Source organism: Oryctolagus cuniculus, chromosome 7 (assembly GCF_051225735.1).
Source record: "Oryctolagus cuniculus isolate XC-2025 breed Fujian yellow rabbit chromosome 7, ASM5122573v1, whole genome shotgun sequence".
Classification (NCBI taxonomy): domain Eukaryota; kingdom Metazoa; phylum Chordata; class Mammalia; order Lagomorpha; family Leporidae; genus Oryctolagus; species Oryctolagus cuniculus.
The window spans coordinates 81633436-81652596 of NC_142873.1; the positions used below are offsets into that span (position 1 = coordinate 81633436).

The 19161-nt window shown below is 43.0% G+C and overlaps 1 protein-coding gene across 1 annotated transcript in view; it reads right to left on the minus strand.

The window, feature by feature from the left end:
• Positions 1-19161, minus strand: part of LRRC8C (leucine rich repeat containing 8 VRAC subunit C) — a 95388-nt gene that overhangs the window by 18123 nt on the left and 58104 nt on the right. The window lies entirely within an intron of this gene.

Consider the following 19161-nt stretch of genomic DNA (forward strand, 5'->3'; position numbering starts at 1 on the left):
TCTATGTGGGTGCAAACTGTTGAAATCTTTACTTAATATATGCTAAACTTATCTTCCGTATATAAAGAGAATCGAAAATGAATCTTGATGTGAATGGAATGGGAGAGGGAGCGGGAAAGGGGAGGGTTGCGGGTGGGAGGGAAGTTATGGGGGGGAAAGCCATTGTAATCCATAAGCTGTACTTTGGAAATTTATATTCATTAAATAAAAGTTAAAAAACAAATTGGTTGCTCATTTCAATAAAAGCAACAAGAAAAAGAAAAAAATAAAGAACCATACCCTGGTAGCCATAGTTTGGGATGGGACCAAAAAACAAAACAAAACAAAACACCTCAAGAGTTTGGAGGGATGAGTTCACTAAAGCTTGGATTTTTGATTTTAAGAAATTCGCAGTGGTAGAGTATAACAATGGCACCTTTCCTATAGGTTTCATTGATGCATAATAAAACATCAAACACCAAGGCAGCCTTCCGGAGTTATTCAGCATCAGACACTTCCACTCTGGAGGAACACTAAATGCACTGTTGCGGCAGAAGGGTTACACACCGGAGAGTCACTGCCCGATGCCCTGAGTCACTGCAGGAAGCAGAAGGACCAGTGAACTCCCGAAGGCAGGCACTGTGCGTGGCTCTCACTGCCTGTCACGAAAGGGCTGGCAGTTAGTCTGAGGTGAGTCAAAAAAAGAAATGCTTGCCCCACCCAAGAGGGGAACAGGGCCAGGGCAAAGGCAAGAGCAAGCATTCATTCCAGGCAGGGAACATTAGAAATACCTGGCTTGGAGCTATCTGCTCTCCCCTGGGACAAAACCATTCACTTCACACATCCGCCACATTGCCAAGGGATGTCAGCCTGGTGACTCCCAAAACAGGTAAGCACTCACTCATGGAAGATGCACAGAGTGTCAGGTTTGGGAGGCACTGTTGGTTTATTTCTACATAAACAACAACAACAACAAACCCACCACAAGCACATTAGGATTGTGCTTACATTTATTTTTTTATTTTATTTTTGACAGGCAGAGTGGACAGTGAGAGAGAGAGACAGAGAGAAAGGTCTTCCTTTTACCATTGGTTCACCCTCCAATGGCCACTGTGGCCAGTGCGTTGCGGCCAGAGCACTGCGCTGATCCGAAGGCAGGAGCCAGGTGCTTCTCCTGGTCTCCCATGCGGGTGCAGGGCCCAAGGACTTGGGCCATCCTCCACTGCACTCCCGGGCCATAGCAGAGAGCTGGCCTGGAAGAGAGGCAGCCCGGACAGAATCCGGCGCCCCGACCAGGACTAGAACCTGGTGTGCCGGTGTCGCAGGCAGAGGATTAGCCTAGTGAGCCGCGGCGCCAACCTGTGCTTACATTTTGATATTATGCTTAGTAAATACAAATCTGCTACCACTGTAAATACTAACAAATTTCTCAGATGGTAAGGATATTAATACATATTATCAATGTCGACAATCAAACTATCATTGTTGATGAAACAAACTAACAATGTTAGTTTTTTAAATTCTTGGTTAGCCCGAGATTTTCCAGCCATCAGTGGTAATTTAATTTTCTGTGTCTTAACTACATCTACATTGTACTTATTCCCCTATTTTCCAATCCAGGACAAACAAGGAATTAGGGAAAAATGATTAAAAAATGAGGGGATAGGTGAGATTCAAAGTTGTGTCATTTTATTTTACTTCATGACTTTTTTCCATAGGCCAGCTGGACCAGAGAATTATTTGACCCATGGCAATTTAAGCTTTAATTGGGAGGCATACACTTCAGAGTAAAAATCACATGAGAATATTCAATGGATATAAAAATTATGGAAAAGGGATGGCATTGTGGAATAGCAGGTTAAGTTGGTGCTTTCAACACCAGCATCTCATATAGAAGTGCCCTTTAGAGTTCTGGGTGCTCTACTTCCAGTCCAGCTTCCTGCTGATATGCCTGGGAAAGCAGCTGAAGATAGCACATGTACTTGCGCCTCTGTCACTCATGTGGGAGACCCAAATGGAGTTCCAGGCTCCTAGCTTTTGGGATGGTCCAGCCCTGGTTGTTGTAGTCACTTGGGAAGTGAAACAAGGGATAGGAAGTTTCTCTCTCTCTGTGTCTCTCCTTTTCTGTGTGTTGTTCTGCTTTTCAAATGCAGAACATAAATAAATAAATACATAAATCTCTTTAAAAAGATTGAAAACATTACTTAAGAGGCAGAAAGGCAGAGAGACAGAGAAGAGAGAGAAAGCTTTTATCTGCTGATTCACTCCCCAAATGTCCACAGTGACCAGGGCTTGGCTGAGGCCAAAGCCAGGACCTGGGTACTCAACGCAGGCCTCCAATGCAGGTGGCAGGAACCTAACTACTTGGCCACCACAGCTGCCTCCCAGGGTCTACACTGGCAGGAAGCTACAGCCAGGAATTAAACCCAGGTACTCAAATGTAGGATATGGCTGTCCTCCCTGGCTTCTTTACCAGTAGCCAAATGTCCAGTCCTTCTTATTTTTATTTAATTTACTTGAGAAGTATAAGGGGATAAAGGTTGGGGGTTGGGGTGCAGATGGTGAGAGAGACAGTCCTTTTTTTTTTTTTTAAAGATTTATTTATTTATTTATATGAGAGGCAGAGTGAGAGAGAGAGAGAGAGAGAGAGAGAGAGAGAGAAAGAGAGAGAGGGAGAGACAGAGGGAGAAGTCTTCCATCTGCTGGTTTACTCCCCAGATGGCCACAATGGCCAGAGCCAAGCCCATCTGATCGGAAGCCAGGAGCCAGGAGCTTCTTTCTGGTCTCCCAGATGAGTGCAGGGCCCAAGCACTTGGGCCATCCTTCACTACTTTCCCAGGCCATAAGCAGAGAGCTAGATTGGAAGAGGAGCAGCTGGATCTCAAACTAGCTCCCATATGGTATGCCAGCGCTGCAGGCGGAAACTTAGCCTACTATGCCACAGTGCCAGCCCACCAGACAGTCCTTTTTGGAAGCAACATCCAACCACTGAAATCCTGGTTCTGAACTCAGCAGCCTTATCTCTAGACAGCCCATAATTTACACCAAATCTGTGAGCAGAAGTAGGATAAAAGCAATTGGGAGAGTTCAAAGAGAAATAGAAATCCTCTGGATTGCCCAGAGATACAGAATTCTAAATACTGGAAGCATCCAAATAGATAAAAATCTCTTCTAAAGGAATTTTTCAGAAATGATGACTGTTTTAGACACTTAGCATGAGCCGTGAAGAATAATATGCTCTTGTGCTCAGCCAGCGAAGGGAGGCTGGCTGCCACGTTGCTGTCCGCTCTGTGTGAAGGAATCTCTGGTGTTGCTGACGTCACAAAGACTTGCAGGTGAGGCCGCAGTTGCAGGAATTGTTAGTCATTTCTGTGTGCTGGGCGGTAAGACAATTTTTTTTCAGTTTTGCTTTTTGGAAGTTGAGATGATTTGGACTCCAGAAATACCAGGAATTTTAATAAGAAAGATTCCATGCATTCCAGGCAAATAGATCTTTTACCTTAAGAGGGGGAGTTTATCTATGCACTTTTCCTTTCTCTGAGCCATCCAGATGATGGCTGATCTCTGGGGAGCTGTTCCCCACTTCTTTTGAGGCAGAACAGGGCTGGCAGAGACGGTGGCCTTTCAGGGACAGCACTGAACCTTTCTGTCACAGGCTTAACCCTCGGGGTTCAAGTGGTGGGGCTCTCCCTTGGCATCCGTCTGTTAGGCCTCTCTCTTCTGATGGGGGTCGTCAAGCGAAGTCTGTCTTCCTTGAAGCCTGAGCACAGACCGGCCCTGGAACTGACTTTCTCTTGGAAGCTGGTGGAGAGCCTGAGGTCAGCTCAGCCAAGCTTTGGGCAGAATCAATAATAAAACGACCTCCTCCTTCCCTCTCCCCTTTGTCTCTCTGGCCTGGATTCCCCTTTGCTTGCCCTTAGCATGGCAGAGGTCAAGGTGTAGGAAAAAGGTTAAGGCATTTTCTTCATCCCCTTCTCTGCCCACAGGACCAGCTATGGAGAATCCTCAGAGCTAAGGCAAAGGAATTCTCATTACTTATCTGAGGTCTGCCCTAGCTCATCAGGAGATTGCTACTGAGGGTTGCGGCAGAGCCTCAGCCTTAATTAAATGTCCTCCTGACTGCCCTGTCCTCTGTCTGTGTCCCTGTGGTTCTTGCAGAGTCCTCCGGGAGAGGTGTGCTAGGAGCTATGGCAGGGAGGAATTGGATACATGGCCGTACTTCCCACATGTCTCCCAATATGTGTTTGCTAGAGGCTGCACTAACCACACTGGTGACTATACAGAGGCCCCACCTGAAGAGAAGATATCTTATGCTATCTTAGCATGATTTTCTTTTGGGCAATACTAATAATAAATTGATGAAACAGAGATGACTATCCTGCTCATCTTAAAAAACTGGGGTTTCAAAAAGCTATATGTTTTACCTAAAGGCATACTAAAAGCATCTGAGAAAATCCATATTTTCTATTTCAGGTTTTGTGGTGAAATTTCATTTTTCTTATTCAATTGAATACATCTAGCTGCACTTATGAAATGTAAAAATAAAACTCACATTTTGCATGTCCAGTAAGCATACAAGGTGAGATGATGAGATGGTTGAGGTTTATTAGATAAAGGATTTGTGATTGATAATGAAGCATTTCTAAAAATATAAAATTGATTAACGAATATAATCATGCACATCACTGTTCCAGAAGGAAAATCTCTGTTTCATCTTGCATTAAGCATTTCTGAGTTGAATATCTAGTACCTACATTATAAAATTTAACATCAAACTCCTAAATAACAAGCCAATGTATTTGAACTTAAGGTCACAGAGCCCTAGTTTTGGGCAGCTGTGCAAAGAATCTTAATAGCCTTTAAGAATTAATATATTGGGGCTGGCGCTGTGGCATAGTAGGTTAAGCCTCTGCCTCTGGTGCCAGCATCCCACATGGCTGCCAGCTTGAGTCCTGGCTGCTCCACTTCTGAACCGGCTCCCAACTGCCTGGGAAAGCAGCAGAAGGTGGCCCAAGTGCTTGGGCTCCTGCACCCACGTGGGAGACCCGAAAGAAGCTCCTGGCTCCTGCCTTTGGCCTGGACCATCCCAGTCATTGCAGCCATTTGGGGAGTCAATCAGCAGATGGAATATCTCTCTATGTCTCTCCTTCTCTCTCTGTAACTCTACCTCTCAAATAAATGAATAAATCTTTAAAATAAAAGTCAATGTATCATGAAGAGGGAAATTCCAATTCAATTTTTTAAAGATTTATTTATTTACTTGAGAGGCAGAGTTACAGAGAGAAGGACAGACAGAGAGAGATCTTCCATCTGCTGGTTCACTCCCTTAAATGGCCACAATGGCCAGAGCTGAGCCAATCTGAAGTTAGGAGCCAGTATCTTCTTCTGGGTCTCCATGTGGGTGCAGGGGCCCAAGCACTTGGGCCATCTTCTACTGCTTTATCAGGCCATCAGCAGAGAGCTGGATCCAAAGTGGGATATCTGGTACTCGAACTGGTGCCCATATGGGATGCCAGCATCATAGACGGATACTTAACTAACTACTATGCCACAGTGCCAGCCCCTCCAAATCTAGTTTAAAATAGCTTATCTTAGTATTGATGGTACTTCCAATGCTTGTCAGGAAGGAGAGCTAATGACGAGAACTTGCTGTTAGATGATGAGAGAGTGTGTATTTTTTTTTTTTTTTACAGGCAGAGTGGACAGTCAGAGAGACAGAGAGAAAGGTCTTCCTTTTGCCGTTGGTTCACCCTCCAATGGCCGGTGCACTGCAGCCAGCGCGCTGCAGCCAGCGCACCGCGCTGATCCGAAGCCAGGAGCCAGGTGCTTCTCCTGGTCTCCCAGGGGGTGCAGGGCCCAAGGACTTGGGCCATCCTCCACTGCACTCCCGGGCCATAGCGGAGAGCTGGCCTGGAAGAGGGGCAACCGGGACAGAATCCGGCGCCCCGACCGGGACTAGAACCTGGTGTGCCGGCGCCGCAAGGTGGAGGATTAGCCTAGTGAGCCGTGGCACCGGCCTGAGGCCGCCTGAGAGAGTGTGTATTTTAAAAGCTCTCTGGGGGAGCACTTTTCCTGGCAGCAAAGACACCAGTTAACAAGCTAGATACTACACCCCTAATCTAAGTACTTGGGTTTGCGTTCTGGATCTGCTTCCAAGTCCAGCTTCCTCCTAATGTGGACACTAGGAGGGAGCAAGATTGGATCCCTGCACCTACATGGGAGACCTGGGTTGTGTTCCTATCTCCTGCCTTCAGCTCAGTCCAGCTCCAGTTATTGTGGGTCTTTGGGGAGTGAACCAGTAGATGGAGCGCTGTCTCATTCTTTCTTCCTTTAAAGTAGTAAAATTAAAAATTAAAAAATAAAATCCTCTATGTCTTTATTCTTAGAAAACAGAAGTACTAGTGATTATATAAAAAATTCAAATGTTCTCATTTGCTAGAAACTTTCACAGTGGTATTTATGAAATTTTGCCTTGCCTCACAAGTCTTATCCCTTGGAACATCCTGTAACAATTTTTTCATGAGTGTAACTTATTGCTATCACCATCCTACATAGAATATTGAGAATCCTGACCTTCCCAGATAGACAACTATTTTTTCCTCCTTTGCATCCATTTCACTTTATATATACCCATTATAGCAATGACATGCTTTAGGAGGATGTATATGAATTTTATCTTTGCAACAGTCTAAACATCTTCAGGACCAAGGCCAAGGTTTTGTGTTATCAGAACTTGGCAGAGTGTCTAAAACATGTACAGAATGAAGTGATGAAATGAACGAATCAACAGCTATTCTGCCTCTGCAATATTCCTTTAGCTTCTTGGGGGCAGAGATGGAGCCTTAAATTAAGCTGTATTCCCCGTAACGCTGTGCTGGGAACCCAGTCAACATTCAATAAACACACAGTGATCTGTTTGTACTTTCAAAGCAAAAATTTCAATGGACAGAACTCTTCTTTTGCAGCAGATATTCTCAGACACAGAATATTAGTGGGTCAGGGGTGCTGCAAGAGATCTCTATATTGCACTGCTACTAAATCACTTCTAATTCTGAAAATCTGTCACTTTTTAAAAAGGAAATTTACTGCATAATTACAATCTGCATGGGTAAGAACAAACATAATCATGAAAATTCTTTTGGAACAGATTTTTAAATGAATATTTTAAAACTCTTTACTAAAGACAAAAGTATACTAAATAGTTAATGAACACAAGCAAGCTCTAAGATTCATTTGAAAACTGATGGTCACAATGAAAATATCATTTCCCCACAAACCAACAGGAAGGCTGCAAGGCTCTTAAGGTAACTCATCAAATCCAATCCATGGAGGGGGCTCCATGGCTCACTTGGCTAATCCTCCACCTGCGGCACCGGCACCCCAGGTTCTAGTCCCGGTCGGGGCATTGGGTACTAGTCCCGGTTGCTCCTCTTCCAGTCTAGCTCTCTGCTGTGGCCCGGGAAGGCAGTGAAGGATTGCCCAAATGCTTGGGTCCCTGCACTCACATGGGAGACCAGGAGGAAGCAGCCGGCTCCTAGCTTCAGATCAGTGCAACTCCGGCCGTAGCGGCCATTAGGGGAGTGAACCAACGGAAGGAAGACCTTTCTCCCTGTCTCTCTCTCTCACTGTCTATAACTCTACTTGTCAAATAAAAAAAAAATCCAATCCATGGATACAAGGCCAAATGCTAACACTGTTACAGAATTTAATGAAACTCGAGCTGGACTGAGCTGAAGGTAGGAGATGGGAACACAATCCAGGTCTCCCAAGTAGGTGCAGAGATCCAATCCTGCCCTCTCCTAGTGTCTGCATTAGGAGGAAGCTGGAATTGGAAGCACAGCCAGGTCTCAAACCCAGGTACTTAGTGTTGTAAAGGTGCACGACACTATAGAAATCAAGATTTGTTGATCTTTTAATGATTTTCATTGCAATATATACTGAAAGGATTTTTTTTTCTTTCAATTTTTTACTTATTTGAAGAGGGGATAGAAGGGAGGAAGGAGAGAGAGAGAGAGAGAGAATGAGAGTGAGAGAGAGATCTGATCTGCTGGTTCATCCCCTCAAATACACAATAAATGCAGCTGGGCCAGACTGCAGCCAGGAACCTGGAACTCAATCTGGGTCTCCCACATGGGTGGCAAGAGGTAAGCTCTTGAGCTGTCACCTGCCGCCTCCCAGGGTGTACACTGAACAGGAAACTTGATTGGAAAGGGAGCCAGGACTTGAACCCAGGCACTCTGATATGGGATGCAGTCATCTCAAACGGCCTCTTAACTGATGTACCAAACACCCACTCCCACAATACAGTTTTATTAGTATTTTGTTACATTTTTATCATTCAGATAGTCAATGATCCTTTGTGTTGCTAAACTAGAACTGTATTCATTCCATAAATATTTCTTGAATATGTGTTAAGTCTCAGGTACTGTGCCTGGTATAAAGGTCAATGAGACATGAATGTCGCCTGTATGTAACTCAAAATCTTGTAGGAGCAATGAAACACGTTTGTACCATTTTCTGCTATACTCTGTCACTGGTTAAGTCCCATTGGAGAGGTACTGATAATTGCTTTGGAAATTCACATGGTCCCAAGTTCCAAGATACTTTAGCACTAAATTCTTTGTCCTAACTCCAAGAAGTCAGATGTAAAGCTGGAAGTTTAAATCCAGGACACCTGATATTTATGGGATCACAAGTGCTCCAGGACACTAGATGGCAGATGCTCAATTTGGGTCAATGCTCGTCTCAAGCCTTACACAGTGGATAAAGCAGGAAAACACTAGAAGGGGGTCACTTTCTCCCTCTCCACCTGAGACGCTGGTCCCTTCCTGGAATGTTCCTCTTGCAGAAACCCTTTTTGTTTCACTCGATGTTACCTTTTCAGGGAGGATTCCAGTGACCATCCCACATTTCCTGTTGTTACATGGCTTTATTTTTGCAAAGCATTTATATCTGATATTGTATTTTATTCTTAAAAATATTTATTTGAGAGGGAGAAAGAGTGCTCCCATCCACTGGTTCACTCTCTAATTGCCTGCACAGCTGGAGCTGGGCTGGGGCCAAAGCCACAAGCCAGTAACACAATCTAGATCACTCATGTGCTGGCAGGAACTTAGCTACCCGACCCATCACTGCTACTTCCGGGGTCTGTATTTGCAGAAAGCTGGAACACTGTATTCAACTCAGATACTCTCATATAAGACACAGGCATCTTCAGTACTAGGCCAAATAGCTACTGCTGCCATTGTATTTTAATGTTTACTTATTTATTTCATCTACCTGAAAGGCTGAGCAACAGAGAGAGAGACAGGGAGAGGGAGAGAGAGAGAGAGACAGATACTCCATCCACTGATTCACTCTCCAAATGCCTTCAACAGTCAGGGCTGGACCAGGCCAAAGCCAGGAGCCAGGAATTCCACCTGTGTCTCCCACTTGAGTGGCAGGGCCCAAGCACTTGAATCATCACCAGCACTTCCCAGGATGCATTAGTAGAGACTTGAGCCAGCACTCTGGTATGGGATGCAGGTGTCACAAATGGTGGCTTAACCTGCTATGCCACAATGCCTGACTCTTAAATTGTGTGTGTATGTGTGTGTGTGGGTGTAGATATAGATATAGATATATAGATATAGATTTTTTTGGTAGAGACTGTCATTTTTATTACTGCCAAATCTTACTGCCTAGAGCTTTCATATTTAAGGAATGAATGGTTCTTGGGACACATGGACTCTCCTTTTAACCAAGCCATTCAGTTTCTAGATGGGCATCCTTCTAGATGGGTATCCCCAATTGGACACTTAGTACCTCAGATGACATTTTCTTTTTTTTTTTTTAACTTTTATTTAATAAATATAAATTTCCAAAGTACAGTTTATGAATTACAATGGCTTTTCCCCCCATAAGTTCTTTTTTTTTATTTAATAAATGTGAATTTACAAAATGCAACTTTTGTATTATTGTGGCTCCCTGCCCCACCCTCCCTTCCTCCCGCGGCCCTCCCCTCTCCCACTCCTTCTCCCATCCCGCCTTTCATCGAGTTTCATTTTTAATCACCTTCATATACAGAAGATCAACTTAGTACACACTAAGCAAGGATTTCAACAGGCTGCACTCACACAACTGCACAAGGTATAGGGCATTGTTCGACTAGTAGTGTTGTTTTTAAGTTTCATAGTAAAACACATTAAGGACAGAGATCCTACATGGGGAGCCTGTACTCAGTGACTCCCATTGTTGATTTAACAATTGGCACTCTTATTTATGACATCAGCAATCACCCGAGACTCTTGCTATGAGCTGTCTAGGCTATGGAAGCCCCTTGAGTTCACCGACTCTGAACTTGTTTAGTCAAGGTCGTATCACAGTGGAGGTTCCTTCCTTCCTTCAGAGAAAGGCGCCTCTCTCCTTGATGGCCTGTTCCTTCTGCTGGGGTATTGTTCACCAGGATCTTTCATTTAGATTGTTTTTTTGCCACCGTGTCATGGCTTTCCATGCCTGTGAGACTCTCATGGACCTTTTAGCCAGATCCGAATGTCCCAAGGGTTGATCTCAGATAACATTTTCAAAAACTTCTTGACTTTTTGAAAATTTGTGTTTGTATTAAGCCAAAATTTTCTTTCTTAAAGCACCTATGAGTTCTAGTTAATTTTCTAAAACATGCGTAATAAGTTGAAGCCATTTAAACTACTCACATTAGCCCTTTAAGAATTTGCCATCTGCTCTCAAGATCTCCTCAGTCTACTTCCAGTGTTTAGGAGGTGGGTCTAGTGTGAGGTTCTTAGGTCACTGAGGCGTGCCCTCAGGAAGTAATTCTTCGAGAGGGTTGATTCCAAAAGCCCAAACAGGAAGCAGCCCAGCCCCCTTTCTGGCTCGCCCTGGGATCCTTCCCCAGGTGCCCCACCCATGGGTTCACCAGATCTTAGATTTGAACATTAGCTTTTCTCAGATATTTCATTGTAGGGACAAAAAGCTATTGCAGGAGTTTTATTAATATTGCCTTGAATTCATAAAATAATTTGTGAGGACTGGAGACCCATCAATTCTGTGCCACCCAAGGACATGGAATATATTTCCATTTATTTAAATGTCTTTCATGTCATTTATTAGACATTCAAAACTTTTCTAGAAAAGTCTTGTGTATTCTTGGTTGACATAATTCCCAAATACTTGGAAATTATTGTTGCTAACTTGCATGTGATCTCATTTTTTGTTACATTTTTTGATCGTTATGTATCTTTTTCGTTGGGTGTATTTTATTTCAAAATTTAAAAAGCAGGCACAAAACAATATGGCTGGATTAACGTGTGTGTATATTTTGGCTATACAAAGGCCAGATGTTTTAACATGATAGGAATTATAAAAATAAACATTAGAAGGCAGTGTTTTACAAAGAAAAACAGTAGCAAAGGGGAAGAAATAGGCATTCATTTTTTATACTAAATAGGAGAATCCAAATTTAAGCTAGGGAATTCCCATCCTATAGTTAACAAATGGTCCCAATGTTAGCCTAACCCTCATTGCATGGCCCCTGAGGTGCCAAGTTGATCCACATGTTTCCAACATTCTCAATGCAATGAAGAGAGTACTTCAAGAGGAGCAAGGTAGAGGCTGTAAGTGGTGAAGGAGTCTGTTTGCCTGATAGAACTGGAGGACCAAGGAGGATCTCCAAGTCAAGTGACTGATAACAAGACAAAGTCACCATTTTCCATGTCATGGTGAACCTATTAGACATGAGCCTTTAAACAAAGGCTTCAGTGATTCTCATGCAGGAACAACAGAGACTAGATAGTAGTAAATCTCATTTGCATACTAAAAAGGCTGATGATCTATCAGTGCTGTATTATTGGAAGAAAAGGTGTATTACTAAACAAGCAACAGGCAACAAGGCCATAACAATCTATATTAGTGAGATAAAAGGAAACATCCCCACTCACTGCCTGGCACTGGATGGAATCAGCTGATCTAAGAAAAGCACTTATATTTGTGTTCTGTATTAAACCCAAGAGGATGAGGTGAACAGGACTCAAACATTATTCTTGTGGCTGGTAATTCATCAAGGTGGTAGGTGACAAGAAGTAAAGTTCTAGACAAAGTCAAAAGTATGAGTTTTCATAAACCACCATAACAAGGAAGTCCTAACCAAGGCATATTTTTGTTACTAGATGTACAGAGGTTTCAAACTGTGTTTCATGGCACTCACTACCAGCCCAACAAACATAAGAAAGACTGCTCTTTATAACTGTTTTACCATCCAAATGACCTTTGCTTTGTTTTCTTCCAGACTCAGTACAATGGTCCCTTGTAGTGGGTATATAGAAACTTCATAAAATAGATCTTTTAAACTTTTTTTTTACTTTTTTATTTTTAGCTTTTATTTAATAAATACAAATTTCACAGGTACTGCTTTAGGAATATAGCAATTCTTCCTCCCATACTCACCCTCCCACCCCCACTCCCATCCCACTTCCTACTCCTTTCCCATCCCATTCTTCATTAAGATTCATTTTTAATTATCTTTATATACAGAAGATCAACTCTATACTAAGTAAAGATTTAAACAGTTTGCACCCACAAGATACATAAAGTATAGAGTATGCTTGAAGACAAGTTTTACCATTAATTCTCATAGTACAACTCATTAAGGACAGAGGTCCTACATGTGCAGCTAGTGCAGAGTGACTCCTGTTGTTGATTTAACAATTGGCACTCTTATTTATGATGTCAGTGACCACCCAAGGCTCTTGTCATGAGCTTCCAAGGCTATGGAAGCCTTCTGAGTCCAAAAATCCCATCAGTATTCAGATAGGGCCATAAGCAAATTGGAAGTTCTCTCCTCCCTTCAGAGGAAAGCACATCCTTCTTTGATGGCCCCTTCTTTCCATTGGGGTCTCACTCACAGAGATCATTCATGTAGACCATTTTTGCCACAGTGTCTTGGCTCTCCATGCCTGAAATGTTCTCATGGGCTTTTTCAGCCAGATCTAAATGCCTTAAGGGCTGATTCTGAGGTCAGAGTGCTGTTTAGGGCCTTTGGCATTCTATGAGTCTACTGTATGGCCTGCTTCCCATGCTGGATCATTCTCTTCTTTTTAATTCTATCTATTATTATTAGCAGACACTTTCTCTTATTTATGTGATTCCTTTGACACTTATTCCTATTTATATGATCAGTTACACACTTAAAATGATCACTTTAACATGTAAGATGGCATTAGTATCTGAAAACTTAATGGGATTTGGAGTCCCATGGCAAGTTTTTAGCTTTACCCTTAGGGGTAAGTCTGTGGGAACATGTGCCGAACTGTACATCTCCTTCCTGTCTTACTGGGATCAATTTTCAATTGGATTTAAACACCTATGAATAATTCTGTGTTAAGTAAAGAGTTCAACCAATGGTATTAAGTAGAAAAAGAAAAAGTAAAACAATAATAAACTGTTCCTCAACAGTCAAGACAAGGGGCTGATTAAGTCATTGCTTCTCACAGTCTCAACTGCACTTCTACAAGTTTTCTTTTAAATGCTCTGTTAGTTGTCACAGATCAGGGAGAACATATAATATTTGTCCCTTTGGGACTGGCTTATTTCACTAAGTCTGATGTTTTCCAGATTCATCCATTTTATTGCAAATGACTGGATTCCTTTTTTTTTCTACTGCTGTGTAGTATTCCATAGAGTACATATCCAAAAATTTCTTTTTCAGTCTTCCATTAATGGCCATTTAGGTTAATTCCATGTCTTAGCTATTGTGAATTGAGCTGCAATAAACTTGGAGGTGCAGATAGCTCTTTATTTGCTGATTTCATTTCCCTTGGGTAAATTCCAAGGAGTGGGATGGCTGGGTCACATGGTAGGACTATATTCAGATTTCTGAGGCATCTCCAAACTGTCTTCCATAGTGGCTTTACAAGTTTGCATTCCCAACAGTGGATTAGGGTACCTTTTCCTCCACATCCTCACCAGCATTTCTTGTTTGTAGATTTCTGTATGTGAGCCATTCTAACCGGGGTGAGGTGAAACCTCATTGTGGTTTTGATTTGCATTTCCCTGATGGCTAGTGATTCTGAACATTTTTTCACGTGTCTTTTGGCCATTTGGATTTCCTCCTTTGAAAAATATCTGTTTAAGTCCTTGGCCCATCTCTCTCTTTTTTTTTTTTTAAGATTTATTTATTTATTTGCAAGTCAGAGCAACATAGAGAGAGAAGGAGAGGCAGAGAGAGAGAAAGGTCTTCCATCTGCTGTTTTACTCCTCAAATGAACACAATGGCCAGAGCTGAGCTGCTCTGAAGCCAGGTGCCAGGAGCTTCTTCTGGGTCTCCTACACAGGTGTAGGGGCTCAAGGACTTGGGCCATCTTCTACTGCTTTCCCAGGCCATAGCGGAGAGCTTGATCAGAAGTGGAGCAGCTGGGTCTTGAACCGGCGGCCATATGGGATGCTGCATTGCAGGTAGTGGCTTAACCTACTATGCCACAGCACTGGCCCCTGGCCCATCTCTTAACTGGGTTGTTTGTTTTGTTGTTGTGGAGTTTCTTGATCTCTTTGTAGATTCTGGTTATTAATCCTTTATCAGTTGCATAGTTTTAAATAATTTCTCCCATTCTATCGGTTGCCTCTTCACTTTCCTGTTTCTTTTGCTGTACAGAAACTTCTCAATTTGATGTAATCCCATTTGTTAATTTTGGCTTTGACTGCCTGTGTCTCTCGGGTCTTTTCCAAGAAATGTTTGCCTATGCTAATGTCTTGCAGAACTTCTCCAATGTTCTCTAATAATTTGATGGTGTTAGGTCATAGATTTATATCTTTAATCCACATTGAGTGGATTTTTGTGTAAGGTGTAAGGTAGGGGTCTTGCTTCATACTTCTGCATGTGGAGATACAGTTTTCCCAGCACCACATAAAACAAATCTTACATGAGGTCTTGATTTTAAGCCTATCCATTGGTGCCATCTGATATTTCATCAGTATTCAGAATTTCAGCTTAAACAATGAGTTAATCTACATAAAAATTTATGGGCCTTAACTTACATATTCAAATTTGGCAAAAGAAGAAAGTTGCTAGAAATGCCCAAAAGTATGGGACAGAGGAGTGTGGGAATGGAGTAGAAGCAAGGCTTCAGGGTACATTATCCAAATCTACTCTTCAAATTGCTCTGGAATCTATAATATTTACTGCCTGTACCTTCCAGTGAACTGTTTTGAGCATTTTCACCAGAAGGCCATTTTCCATGAAGCTGACATTAATGGCTCTAAAATTAGAGAAGCAGAAACCAACCTCAGTATGCAGTAAAAATCAAAGTGGGATCAGTTTTGACCAACAAACTCAGATGTCCCAAACTCTGACACTGACCCCAATGGCTGGCTTGTTCCTAGGGACTGGGGAAGTCTGCAAGGAATTTTTGTAGGTGGTTTCAAATGATTTAAATCATTCTCCCCCCCCCCCCCCAATTCAGAAAGCAGGAAGTGTCTTTCCTGTATAACAATCACAAAGCAGGTCCCCCAGGGCTCCCAGAGGCCTTGCATCTTCCAGTTCCTGCTTCTGGTTGCTAAATGCAAACTCTATATTTGGTCGTGGCCTGCCTGTGGGCTGTTTTAGATTCTGTCATAATAAGATAACCTGGAGTCACTGAGCAGAGATCTAAAGCAATCTCATTTTTCCAGGAAGCAACATGTTGACCTTCCAGGATTTGGTCTATTTTGTTGAGTGTGTTGAGTGTCTGAGTGGTGGTGTTTATAGCACAAAAAGTCAGGTTTACACTACTGGCCCTGAGGGTATATGACTGTACAGGCATAGGATACATAGACGCCTACACTCTACTGGTTTACAGTGACTTTATAACTGTTTCTTATGTGGACTGATGTAATCTAAGGAATGCTCTCTTTATATGCTCTTATTTCATAGCAGCCTTGAAAATAGCTACTTGCTCAGAAATGAATAAATATTTGTCAGATGAGTAAGACAAGGGTGCTGATTCTAATCCTTCTTTATCAGGGCATCAGAAAGAATCAACAGATCTTTGATAGATGATAAACCCCTCCCTGAGTATTCTCAAAGTTTCACTGGTTGTGTTAAACACAACTTTTTAGTATTAACAGATCACCAACTGCTACTTGCCATGGAAGAGTCAACTTACAAAATACTGAAAAAGCTGTTGTATTACAATTTTATCATCAATGAGCTGCTTTTCTAATGATACCTTAGATTTTGCTTTGCTGTATTGTCATTTTTCAAAAGATTTATTTATGTATTTATTTGAAAGGCACAGCGACACAGAGGGAGGGAGAGACAGAGATATATAGAGAGAGATCCTTGATTTGCCAGTTCACTGCTCAAATGGCCTCAATGGCTAGGCCTGGACCAGACTGAAGCCAGGAGGCAGAAATTCCATCCAGGTCCCTACATGGCAGGGCAGGGACCCAGGAACATGGGCCATGATCTGCTGTCCTCCCAGGCATGTTAGTGAAGAACCAAAGTGACTCCATTTTAAAACAATAAAAAAAAAAAGCAGCTTCCGTTTCCCATAGCAGACCCGGGTCCTTGTAAAAGTAGGCATTCAGGCATTCCGGAGATATCAAAGCTTACCAGGGACAGCTAGCTCGGTAGACCAAGGACAGCACAGTAGATATTGCTAAACAAAGTAACTCCCTGTGCCCAGAGCTCCTGTGCTGTAGGCCCCCGCTGTAACTCCCTGTCCCCAGAGCTTCCATGCTGTAAGTAACTCTTTTTTCCTGCTGATGTAGCTCTTTTTTCCTTTAAAAACTCTCCCAAAGACCGGGGCCTCACTTCTTCCTCCGCTGTGCCGGTTGGTTGGATGGGGTCCCTGTCACGGCTTGTACTCCCGAATAAACCTTACTTTTGCAGTTCGGTGTGATCGACTCTCTGGGGGTCTCTGCGGGGATCTAACGATCTGGGCACAACATACTTTTTGGTGCCCAACATTAGCACGGAGATGGATCTAAGCCAGAACTTGAACCAGCACTCTGAGACGCTGGCATTGCAAGAGGTGGCTTAACCCACCAGGCCACAATGCAGGCCCTGTATATTTTCATATCTAGAGTTAGCTTGCTTTTTAAATAAGATGAAAGAAGATTATTGTACTTTATTTTTACAAAGGAAAAATCAAGGCATAAAAACTTAATTAAGCTATTTTAATATCACCTTGGAAATGGGAAAGAATTTGAGCTTCACAGAGAACCCTTTGTTTATAAAGTTGTCAGCCATTAAACCAATTTCAGAGGATTATCATAGGAAGCTAAAAAGAGAGTTTAAATTCTTCCCTCAAGCAACATAACTTTCATTTGCAATACAGATCCTGGGTGGATAATTTTACTTTCTTTTGTAATTTGGACCATGTTATTTTTTATTTCTTTAATGAAATTGGAAGGTATCTTTTTTTATAATAGGTATATAGTGAATACTCTTTAAAAAATCCAATCTGTAATTAAGAAAATTGATACTTTTTATAACTTTCTATTTTCCCTTTGAGTCGTTTTGCACTTTTTCTGTATTGAAAATCCTGTCTTAAAAACCAAACTGTAGCTACACAGTCTTTGTGATGTCATGGTTCCATATTACTTGACAGCAGTGTGAGCACGGGTCCAGGCACACACTGCGCAGTCAGCCTGGGATTCAAGTCCCGGCCACAGCCCTCCTGGTTCTCTTGGCAAGTTAACTTACCTAGGAGCCTTCAAAAGTTCCACTTGAAAAATGGGACTAATCTACACTCACAGGCTCATTCCAAGAACTAACTACAGCACCGATTCTAGTCCAGGTGGGATCAGTGTCACTCAGCGAAAGTGCCGCTGGCATTCTGCACAGGACCGTTCTTCTGTTGTATGGGAACGCCTCTCCAGCACTGTAGGATGTTTAATAATCCTCATTCCACCTCCTAAAATGCCATCTGTCCCTCTGACCACTGTGCCAAGAAATAGGGTTTGTGAAGGCATCACACGAAATCTTCCGATTTTTTTCTTCTTGTAAAAAATTTTATTTTGGTTCTGCGTATTCATTCCTTAAGACTTAGCTCAATGTTCTCCTCCTCAGGTCTCCAACTTCCAGTGGCTGAGATGACAGCCCCGGATTGGATGCTCTTGAGGGATCATGATGACTCTTTGACAATGGAAGGTACTCCTGTACTGTTAGGACCACTGGATTCTGAGCCATCTGAGGGCAAGGGCTGTGCCACATCTCTCCCTCAGTGTCTAGCAGGATGCCCAGTGCCTGACAGATCGCTGCTGCCACAGATGTTTGCTGCATTGAATGACCCAGCCCACATGAACTCTGAGCCCTTACAGCCTTCAGCTTTTGATGCCACAGTCATCAAGGCATCATACTTCTCAGAACCTAGTGTCTTGGGCAATGCTTCTTGTACTCAGTCAACTGGCTTCCGATTTCTTGGCAAAGGCTATAAAGATGAACCGGGGGCCAGCGCTGTGGCATAGTGGGTAAAGTCACTGCCTGCAGGGCCAGCATCCTTTATGGGTGCTGGTTTGAGTCCTGGCTGCTCCACTTCTGATCTCTGCTATGGCCTGGGAAAGCAGTAGAATATGGCCCAGGTCCTTGGGCTCCTGCACCAGCATGGAAAGACCTGGAAGAAGTTTCCGGCTCCTGGCTTCGGATTGGTGCAGCTCCGGCCATTGCGGCCAATTGGGGAGTGAACCAGTGGATGGAAGACCTCTTTCTCTCTCTGCCTCTCCTCTCTCTGTGTAACTTTCTGACTTTCCAACAAATAAATAAATCTTTAAAACAAACAAAAAGATGAAACCGGCTGATGTATGAAGGACCCAGGCTAGGCATCCTACCTGAAGGTAGGAGGTACTGGTGGTGGGGGACTGGCGGTCAGTCAGAGCTGAAAGGCTTCCCGTGAAGCAGAGAAACCTGACAGGGGCAGGGCTGCAGGCAATGATCCTGACCATGGTACAGGACAAGACGTAGATTGTGCTGAATTCCCTGCTGAACTTGCTGCAGACACAACTCCAGACGATGTTCATTGCAGACACTTCCATGGGTGCTCTTTCGTTTCCATTCATTTTGTTCCAGGTTGGCTGCTAGTTCTTACTGATTAGTGGGTTCTTTCTCTTTTTGGCATTTGATCATGCACAGAGTACATAACAAGAGAAAGGATCCTCTGTGCTTGTTTGGCAGATCCTGCCACAGTGCCTTGAGCTGCAGCACAGCAGTGAAGC